The sequence below is a fragment of the Brassica napus genome, unplaced genomic scaffold (genome assembly GCF_020379485.1).
Source record: "Brassica napus cultivar Da-Ae unplaced genomic scaffold, Da-Ae ScsIHWf_1170;HRSCAF=1670, whole genome shotgun sequence".
Classification (NCBI taxonomy): Eukaryota; Viridiplantae; Streptophyta; class Magnoliopsida; order Brassicales; family Brassicaceae; genus Brassica; species Brassica napus.
Genome location: NW_026014593.1, coordinates 1 through 10,526, shown reverse-complemented (window position 1 = coordinate 10,526; position 10,526 = coordinate 1). Strand labels below are relative to the sequence as shown.

The window sequence follows — 10,526 nt, the reverse complement described above, 5'->3', positions numbered from 1 at the left end:
CAGAAGAACAGTCCTCTGGTTGTTCTGATTGAAGTGTCCGATTTTTTTTTTTTTTTTTTTTTTGGCCTACAAAATAAATCTGAAAAGAAATAAAATAGACTATAGAAAACAATGTACACACTAACCAGTGGGTTGCCTCCCACCAAGCGCTTGGTTAAAGTCATTAGCTTGACTTGGATCAGCCGATCAGGCTGATGGGGGATCGCTTAGGGGAATTTCTTCGCCCTCTGCGATAGTGGAGTCAGCAAGGTAATGCTTTAAGTGCTGCCCGTTCACTACGAACTCGTCTCCTTTTCTGTCCAGTAACACAACAGCTTCGTAGGGTCGAACTTCCTTAATAGTGAAGGGTCCGGACCATCTAGACTTCAGCTTGCCTGGGAACAACCTCAACCTTGAATTGAAAAGCAAGACCTTATCGTTTGGTTCAAAATGTCTGGCAATGATGCGCTTGTCATGGTATGCCTTGGTCTTCTCCTTGTAAATTTTGGAGCTTTCATAGGCGAGGTGCCTTATCTCTTCCAGCTCATGGATTTGGATCATGCGTCGCTCGGTTGCTGGCTTGATGTTGAAATTCAGTAACTTGACTGCCCATGCAGCTTTGTATTCGAGCTCGACAGGGAGGTGACATGCTTTACCGTAGACCAGGTGATAGGGAGTTGTTCCCAGCGGCATTTTGTAGGCTGTTCTGTAGGCCCATAATGCATCGTCCAGCTTAAGTGTCCAATCCTTTCGTGAAGTGTTGACAGTTTTTTGGAGAATGCTCTTGATCTCCCTATTGGAAACCTCAACCTGTCCACTCGTCTGCGGATGATAAGCGGTTGCCACCTTGTGTTTCACTCCATTATTTTTCAAGAGGCCCTGAAATACCTTGTTGATGAAGTGTGTTTCACCATCGCTAATGACGACTCGAGGCACTCCAAATATCGGAAAGATGATGGAGCTGAACATCTTAGTCGCCACTTTTGCATCATTAGTAGGGCTTGCTATCGCTTCTACCCACTTAGATACATAGTCAACGGCGACGAGGATGTACTCGTTCTTGAAGGATGAAGGGAATGGTCCCATGAAATCGACTCCCCAATAGTCGAACACCTCAACCTCTAGAATGTAATTCTGAGGCATCTCATTCCTCTTGCTGATGTTCCCAAGTCGTTGGCATGCATCGCACCTGGCTATGTAGGCTTGAGCATCCCTGAACATAGTTGGCCACCAGAAACCTGCTTGAAGGATTTTGGAAACTGTTTTGAATGTAGCGAAGTGGCCTGCGTAAGATGAACCATGGCAGTGATGTAGGATTCCTGGAATATCTGCCTCTGGAACACACCTTCTGAACAAGCCACCCTTGCCATGTCTGTACAAAAACGGTTCATCCCAAACATAACGCCTCGCCTCCATTAAAAATTTCCTCTTGTCGTTTCCAGTGAACTTAAGGGGTTGCTTTTCAGCAGCAAGAAAATTCGCAATCTCAGCAAACCACGGGAGGTGAGAATACTGCTTTTGGATCACGATGACTGGATGTTCCGCGACGTGATAACAATTGGATCTCCTTCCCAGAGGTTGTTCCGTGATGCTAGAGCAGTCAGATGCGATTCACAGAGGTTGTTCCGCGAAACGCAGACCAATCGCATTGACGTGTTCCACTAGGTGTTCTTCATCAAGAGTTGTGTCGTCATCAATCTTCATTCTGGACAGATGGTCTGCAACCCCATTCTTGACTCCTCTCTTATCCTTTATCTCAAGATCGAATTCTTGGAGGAGAAGAATCCACCTTAACAACCTCGGTTTCGCATCTTTCTTTGTGAGCAGATACTTAAGAGCAGCATGGTCTGTGTGCACAATCACCTTAGATCCCACCAGGTAGGATCTGAACTTCTCGAATGCAAAAACAATAGCCAGGAGTTCTTTCTCTGTTGTGGCGTATCTGCACTGAGCTTCATCCATAGTTTTGCTCGCGTAATAGATCACATGAAGTTTCTTATCCTTGCGCTGCCCAAGTACTGCTCCAACTGCAAAGTCGCTTGCATCAGTCATGATTTCGAAGGGGAGATCCCAGTCTGGCGGTTGCACAACAGGTGCACTGACTAGAGCTCCTTTGATGGTGTGGAACGCAGAAAGACACTCACTGTCGAAATCGAACTTGATCTCCTTACAGAGCAGTCTGGTGAGTGGTTTCGCTATCCTTGAGAAGTCCTGGATAAACCGTCTGTAAAACCCAGCGTGACCTAAGAAACTCCTGATAGCTTTCACATTTGTTGGTGGTTGCAAACTCATCATCACCTCGATCTTTGCCTTATCTACCTCAATTCCTTTCTCGGAGATCTTGTGCCCCAGAACAATCCCATCTGTGACCATGAAGTGGCACTTCTCCCAGTTGAGCACGACATGTTTCTCCTCACACCTTTTTAGTACCCTGCACAAGTTTGACAAACAGACATTAAAGGAGCTTCTATAGACGCTGAAATCGTCCATGAAAACTTTCATAATGTCTTCGATCAGGTCAGTAAAGATTGACATCATGCAACACTAAAATGTTGCTGGCGCATTGCACAGGCCAAATGGCATTCTCTTGTAAGCGTACGTTACGTAGGGGCAGGTGAACGTCGTCTTCTCCTGATCGTCTGGATGGATAGGGATCTGAAAGAAACCTGAATAACCATCTAAAAAACAGTAATATGGGTGGTTAGCCAATCTCTCAAGCATTTGATCAATAAAAGGGAGTGAGAAGTGATCCTTTCTAGTTGCTGCATTAATTTCCTGAAATCAATACACATGCGATGTCCTGTCACTGTCCTAGTAGGGATCAATTCATTCTTTTCATTTGTGATAACAGTGATCCCACCTTTCTTAGGTACTACATGAACAGGGCTGACCCATTTACTATCAGATATGGCATAGATTACACCTGCTTCAAGAAGTTTCATAATCTATTTTTTAACGACATCTTTTAGATTGGGTTTAACCTCCTCTGATGTTCGACAGAAGTCATTGATTCATCTTCTAGGTGTATTCTATGCATGCATAAATCAAGTGAAATGCCAGGTATGTCAGCTAGCGAATATCCTAATGCCTTACGATATTTCCTAAGCTCACACAAAAGCAATGCAGTTTCCACATTATTTAGCTCAGCATTGACGATGACAGGATATGTGGAATTCGGACCTAAGAAAGCATACCTGAGCCCCTTGGGAAGGGGTTTTAGCTCAACCTTGGGAGCTTTAAGCTCGCTTCAGGGATCCTCTGGTTGGTTCGACAGAACAGGCGAGTTCGGTGTAGGGGTCGCTCTAGATGGAGTGGTTTCGACCCTGTTGCTCTCCTCCCCCAGACTTAAACTTGCTACCATTCTTCCCATACTCCTAGCGGAGTCAAGCATCTTGGCATACCCATCTGCATCAATGTTCACGACACTCTGCTCGGCCTCGGCTCGCACTAGTGCAAGCTCCAGTGGGTCTTTGGTAAGAATCTCCTCGATCATTCCTTCTCGAGGTTGGAGCGGATCAATCCCTTCATCAACCTCAAAGGTCTGCCCATCCAACATCGGCTTCTTTAGCAACTCATCCATCTCGAACTGCATAACTATGTCTCCAAGATTCAAATCAATCTTCCCCTGTTGCACATCAATGATGGCTCCAACAGTACATAAGAATGGTCTTCCCAAGATGAGAGGATCTTTAGACTCTTCTTCCAGTTCTAGAACAACGAAGTCTGCTGGAACAGAGGTGTTCCCGACCTTTACATGGAGATCCTCTGGAATACCAACCGGGGATTTGACTGATCTATCTGCGAATACCAATGACATCTTAGTTGGTTTGAAATGCGTGTATCCTAGACGTCGAGCCACAGAGTAAGGCATGAGATTCACGCTGGACCCAAGGTCAACCAAAGAGCATGCAAAAACTGTCTTCCCAATCTGGATAGAGAGGACAAATTTGTCGGGGTCTCCTCGCTTCTTTATCTGCCTGTTCTGAAGAACTGCGCTGCACTCCTTGGAAACCGTCATGAACTCGCTCTCCTCTGATATTTTTCCTGAGATCAATCCCTTCATAAAGCTGCGCATGGAGGGCATCATCTGCATTGCATCCATCAAGGGGAGTCGGACGGTTAGGTCCTCCAGCATCTTCCTGCACTAAATTTCCTCTTTGTCCTTACGAGTGGCCCTTGCTGGAACAGGGTAAGGGACCTTAGGAATGTATTCGCGAGGAGGAACAGCCTCTGGGATCGGGCGCACCGCTTCAGTTGGTTGTTTTGGCCCTGGCGAACTTGTTTCAAGTGCTGGTTATGTATTCCTCTCATCTGCCTGATCGGCTGGCAGTTGTTCCGACTCTTTCTGCTTCCCTTTCTCAGCCGCGGTAAACCTCCTCCTTTCTGGCTCGGAGAGTTGCTTCCTGCTCCTCAGCTGAACCGCATTGCACTCCTTGGGGTTTTTGTCTGTTTTACCAGGTAGAGTACCTTGCTGCCTCTTGACACTCTCAGCAGTCTGAGCTATCTGAATGTCCATCTGTCTCATATAGCTTGCGACATTATCGTACTTGGTGCTCAAATCTCCGAACATATGGTTCATTCTGGTATTGATCTCGGTAGTGACCTGGTTCAGAGCTTTCCCTTGGAGCTGTTGTCCTTGGAGGAGTTGCTGCAACATGGTTTTAGTTTCATCTTGCGGAACGGCGACAGGGGCGGAAGTAGCGACCTGATTGTTCTGGTGGTTCTGCATTTGAGGTTGATTGTTCTGTGGTTTGCTTAGAACATAAGTTCGGGGTTGATAGTTCTTCTGATACCCCGCATACTGACCTTGGTTGCTCTGCGCCGGACCAACTGGTTTGTCCTGCTTAGTCCAGAAAAGCTGTGGATTGTTCCTTACGTTAGGGTTTGGGTGGGAATTCTTCAGCTGCCACCCTTGCCCATTTACGTAGCTCACTTCCTGCTGATCGTCTCCTGCTTTTTCAGCTTCCAACGCCTTGTCGCCTGCGCTCTTCTCAGGAGTTGCTTCTTCCATTATGAAAACCTGGCTCTAGTTTCCCTTAAGCAGTTGGTCCACCTTTGCCGCTAGGTCATCTATACTGTTCACACTTTTGGAGCGATCATGCTCCTTGTTCTTATTGAGTGAACTCGAAGCCATATTCTCAATGAGCGCGAACGCACCAGGTGTGGTTTGAGTCATGAAGTCTCCGTTACTAGAGGAATCAAGGGTGTTCCAGAACTCATAGCTCTCTCCATCGTAGAACACCTCCAATATGTAATCGTCATCAAACCCATGGTGTGGGCACTCTCTCTGGTACTCTTTGTACCTTTCCCAAGCTTCATGAAAAGGTTCATCAGATTTCTGCTTGAAGTTGGAGATTCTATGCCTCAGAACCGCAGTTTTGGACTTGGTGTAGAAGTGACTCATGAATGCTGATCGAACCTGGTCCCATGAGGTTAGAGAACCGGTTGGGAGAGATTGCAGCCAACGAGAAGCTTTCCCTTCGAGAGGAATGGGAACAGCGTGCATTTGACATAATCCGGTGGCACTCCATTAGAGCGAGAAAAATTGCAAATCCTCTCAAAGGCCTCTATGTGATCCATTGGTATGTCTGATGTGAGGCCACTGAACGTGCTCTTCTGTACCAGACCTATCAGTGCAGGTTTGATCTCATAATCTTGTCGAGTACAGGGTGGAGGGTTGATGGGAGAGCGGTTTGTAGTGAAGTTCCGCGGAAGGTTTCGCTCCCCAATAAGAGCACCACGCTCCTCTCGCGCGGCGTTCTCTGCTGCTTGTTCATGAGCAGCTTGTTGTTCATTTTGGATGGTTTGTTGCATCTGCTGCATCTGCTGTTGCTGATTCTGCATTTGTTGTTGAATGAGTGCCAATGCAGCAGTGAGGTCATCCATATTGCCGTGATCACCCATGTTGGTGTCGGTTGTTCTTGGCTGTTGGTGGTTATGTCTTTCTAATCTTGCGAGTTCGTCGTTGGTCAGTTGATGTAGTGGTCCTTGTGCGTTGCTCCGAGTATGTCTACTGGTCATGCACTTGGATCATCTGTTCCAACAAAGAAGTAGAGCAAGTTAGATATCTCAGAATAAATATTAAACCGAAAAATAAAGGTAAAAGCTTAGTCTCCGTCGCAACGGCGCCAAAACTTGATACACTAAAAATGAATCCTTGCTACTGTCAAGTTAACAGTGGTAATTGTAATATTTGAGATTCAATCCAGAGGACCAGTTTACTCTTTACTCTTATGAGTTCAATAATAAGCTGAGAAACAAGTGGGGTTTTGAGAATTAATTGTGACGCAAGTAACTAGAATACATGGATGGTTCAAATTCAATTTAAATGAAGCCGGCTTAGGGTTATTAATCGGGTGTCAATGCTATCAATGATAGTCGTTCGATACACCTTTCAGTCCGTCGATTGATGCAACTATGGAGTTGTCGATCGACGTCCCATCTAGCAAGCTTTAGCGAGCGGGTTTGAACGTGTTTACTTAGTTTAACTAAATCAGTTGTCGCTTGTTTCTAGCAATCCTAGCACAATATGAATTAAATCATACAAAGGACCATGCTTTCGCTTGCGCCCAATTATCTAAGAACATGGTCCTAGTTAACTACTCTAGAACACAAGCATTAAAGGCAATTCAATTGATGGATATCCAGACAACTTAGCAGTTCTATATTTTGGGCTAATCCCTCATGACTATTTGAACCTTAAACTTAACAAGATGAACTACTCAGACATAGCAAAGCAATTCATAGCAAATAACATAAAGGAATTCATAAATAAATTAAGGTCAGAAATACTGGAGTTCCAATACAAATCTCTGAAGGAGTCTTGGATCTTCTTTCTAAATCTACTAAAAACCTTTGTTGTATGAAACTAGAGAATATGAATAGTGTAAAAGCGTGTGTTTCCTAGAACAAAATGGCAGAGCACATAAATATTAGGTTAAAAGTCGGCCAGGGGTATTTCCATAATTATGTCTTGACTTGGGTTTTAAGCCGGCTGGGATTTGCGCACTTCGCTGTCGATCGATGGCACATAGTGTGCATCGATCGATGGTGGACTCTGAATGTCGACCTCGAACTTGTTCGATGGTCAGCTTCGAGCTTCCTCACATTTTATATCTAAAATGCACCCAAATCACCACTTTTCTCCAAATCATCCATGAACCTGTAAAAGTTCTCAAAGGACTCCAAAACAACATAGTTAGTTCCTAAAACATCTATATACCATGGTTGAAAGTGGGTAAAATTCATAGTATATCAATAAGCATGCAATGCCCTCTATTCTAAAGCACGCTGGACTCATATGTTGAGTGCATTAGCCTTTGATTTCTCTTCCTACATTGTCTTATGTTGTTATTCTGAGTTTCATTTCCATAGGAGATGACAATGACAACGGTTACAGCTACATTTAAAAAGGCACACAAATTCACCACCTTTTATTCCAAGCTCAAAGTCTCAAACTTTTTACAATCTACACGGTTCGATTGATGGTTCATTAAGAGAAACCTTTGTTGCGACGAATCACCCAGCTGGATTAGTCATAATTCACAAGACTTGCATGATCGAAATTTTACAACTTTGGGGTTTTTTTGGATTCAAGTGTATATAGGAAATATGATTTAATGATTTTAAAATGAACATTTTGTATGGTCTGGTTTGGGTTTAAATATTTTTCTCATAATCATTCAACCAAATAAGTCATTCTATTTAGATGCTTTGAAACGAAATCATCAATTAAAGATTTAACATCTAATTCTTTCAAAATTGTTCTCAATTGCTATTAAATCTAACTCATGTAACTTTTTTGTGACATAGATGCTTTTAGGTATTTGAAATGCTTCAATTTTGAAAAAAAAATCTCCATAATAAATAGTAATAAGAACAGTGTGTAAACTTTTATATGTAGCTGTAGTATTTGGAAAACTATCAAATTCTATAAAAAAATTCAAAACATCACTTACATTTATCTTCTTACTTGATAAAAGTTATTTAAGAATCTTAACCTCAAGAGAAAAGTCACGTCAATTAACATCTAATCAATTTTCAGTTTTTAAACTATTTTCTACAAAATTAAAACATGATTTTAAAATCTCATCACCATGCATTTTCAACTTATTAGAATCAATTGCAAACCAAATATAGTTTGATATAATGTATTAATGTGTATTTTTCAAATATTTTATCAAGTGAACTAATAGAATCCCCTAGACATTATTTACCAAGTGATTTGTATATGTGTCATCATTACAATCACTCTAAGAGAAAAATGCTGACATGGCTTTGGAAAATGTAACATGACACTAACCTAATTGTGACATTTACAATTTTCCTCGTAAAGTTCTATATATTTTTAATAAGGTTTTTAAATATGGTAGTACCTATTAACTTCTAGATCATCATTAATGTTAATTTTCTATATAAGTATTTATTTTTGGAAAGATTATTAAAATATATAAAACTAATAACTCATATATCACTATTAAATTAATATATATATTACATTAATAAAAATAAACTAAATAGTAAATGTAGTTACGAATATTTTTCTTACAGTAACTTATATATCATATTTTGTATAAACATACATTTTATGCAAATTAATTGTAAATATTCATCAACAAATACAAAACTAAAGAAACACTAATCAAATATTTTTTGATTGGTAAATGATTAAAATTTTAATTTAATTTATAGGTTCACTAGGTTAATTAAAAAATTGATTTTTCTTAGTTTAACATATTTCAACTAAAACAAACAAAAATTCAAAATTTATTAGAATATATATATATGGTAAAAGATAGATTTAAAATAAAGAGCAATTAAATGTAATATAATATAACCAAAAAATATTATTATAAAATAAAATCAAATTGAAGTAGTTAAACCAAATCAAAAGAAATAAGAGTACAAAATACGGTTATGATTTTTTTTCAAATTGTTGAAGTTAAAATATAAAAATAAATATGTCCAAATACAAATATAAATTTTCTTTTAAATAAAAATAATACATAAAAAATTATTGTTTCTGCACATTGTGCAGAGAAAACTCCTAGTGGTCTATTATATAACATGTTCTTGAATCAATGTTTCATGTATAGATAATATAGTTTCATTACTATTAGTTACCAAACTTCCTTTTTCTACAAATAACACGTGTTTGAATAACAACTGATTCAATACCAATTTTATCAACAATTTCTTTTGCTTTCATCATAGCATCAACAATCTCAGTTTCAATATATTTCTAAAAAATAAGAAATCAATCCACTTACTTTGGTCATTGCAACATCAAATTGCTACCTTTGACTGTAATCGTTAACTAACCATTTTCACTACATGCAATATGTCAAACTAAATAATACTAGATAATATAAATTCAAATTACTAAGCTTTTATTGCTAAAGATTTTGCTTCATTTTGGATCAAAGGATCAATTATAATTTTGGATCAAAGTATCAATTATCATTTTCACTCATTTCAAATAAAGCTTCTCGTATATCTATAATCTGAAATCTTATGGCTTTAATTCTTTAATCCAATTTTCCCAACAGATTGTTGACAACCACTTAATAGTAAAAAAGTTCACCTTTATTTCAAAATGTCCCCCCATTTTGTATAGTATTATAAAAAATATATATAAATATTGCAGCACAGCAGAAAATATTTCACTTTCATATAGTATTTGCATTATCACGCAAGACCAAATTTAGACTATGAAAAGCATATAGTGTATAAAAATCTCTAAGACAAATATTCAAATATTTTTTTTATGAACACTTTGTTTTCGTTCTTTCTATTAGATACATTATCATAGTTTTGACCTATCACTTTATCTAAATCAAGATCTAAAGATTATAACGTATATTTTAACACTTCAAAAGTGAAAAATGAACTTACCTTAGAATAATTGTCATTTTCTCTTGATGGCTAGCATCGGGAGTACAGTAATTCAAAATCACTTAAAATATTCTGCTTCTTATTTTTGTATTGAGTTTAATTTAATTCATGAAGTAATCAAAAGAAAAAATTAATTTATTTTGGATATCATGACCAATATAATGATGATGAAATACTACCACTAGTGATATGTAATCCAATAAACATGTGTTTTTATAACAATGAAATTGGCTATGAATCTCTAATAATCCTGAAAAGTTACAATACTACTTTCATATAACTTTTCATATGTTCCACATAATGTCAAATTATATTTTCAAGATATTTCACAATAGAAATAATTTATTCTAGTACATTTTTCCTATACGCCTTTTAATATCTGTCGAAATTCAGTCCAAACACTCATGTTAAGCATATGTTTCTTACTTTTTTCATGCTCCTTTAAATTAATAAGTATATAATTTTCCATTTTGGCCAAATTCTTCTACATGTAGCTCGTTCAAATTTCTTTGAATGTAGAGACAAATCATGTCATTTGAAACGAAACAATTCATCGTTTAAAAATGAAATGCATAATGTTTGGCATAAAAATGAGCTCAAATTTCAAGAATTCGATCAAAAATGGAAATTTTATGTAGGTCATAACTCAAGTT

General features: G+C 38.8%; 1 non-coding gene across 1 annotated transcript; it reads left to right on the top strand.

The window, feature by feature from the left end:
* Nucleotides 1-5,243: 5,243 nt before the first annotated feature.
* Nucleotides 5,244-5,350, top strand: LOC125596283. The gene has a single exon (XR_007330989.1). It is a non-coding gene; the product is annotated as a small nucleolar RNA R71 (small nucleolar RNA).
* The last annotated feature ends 5,176 nt before the right edge of the window (nucleotides 5,351-10,526 follow it).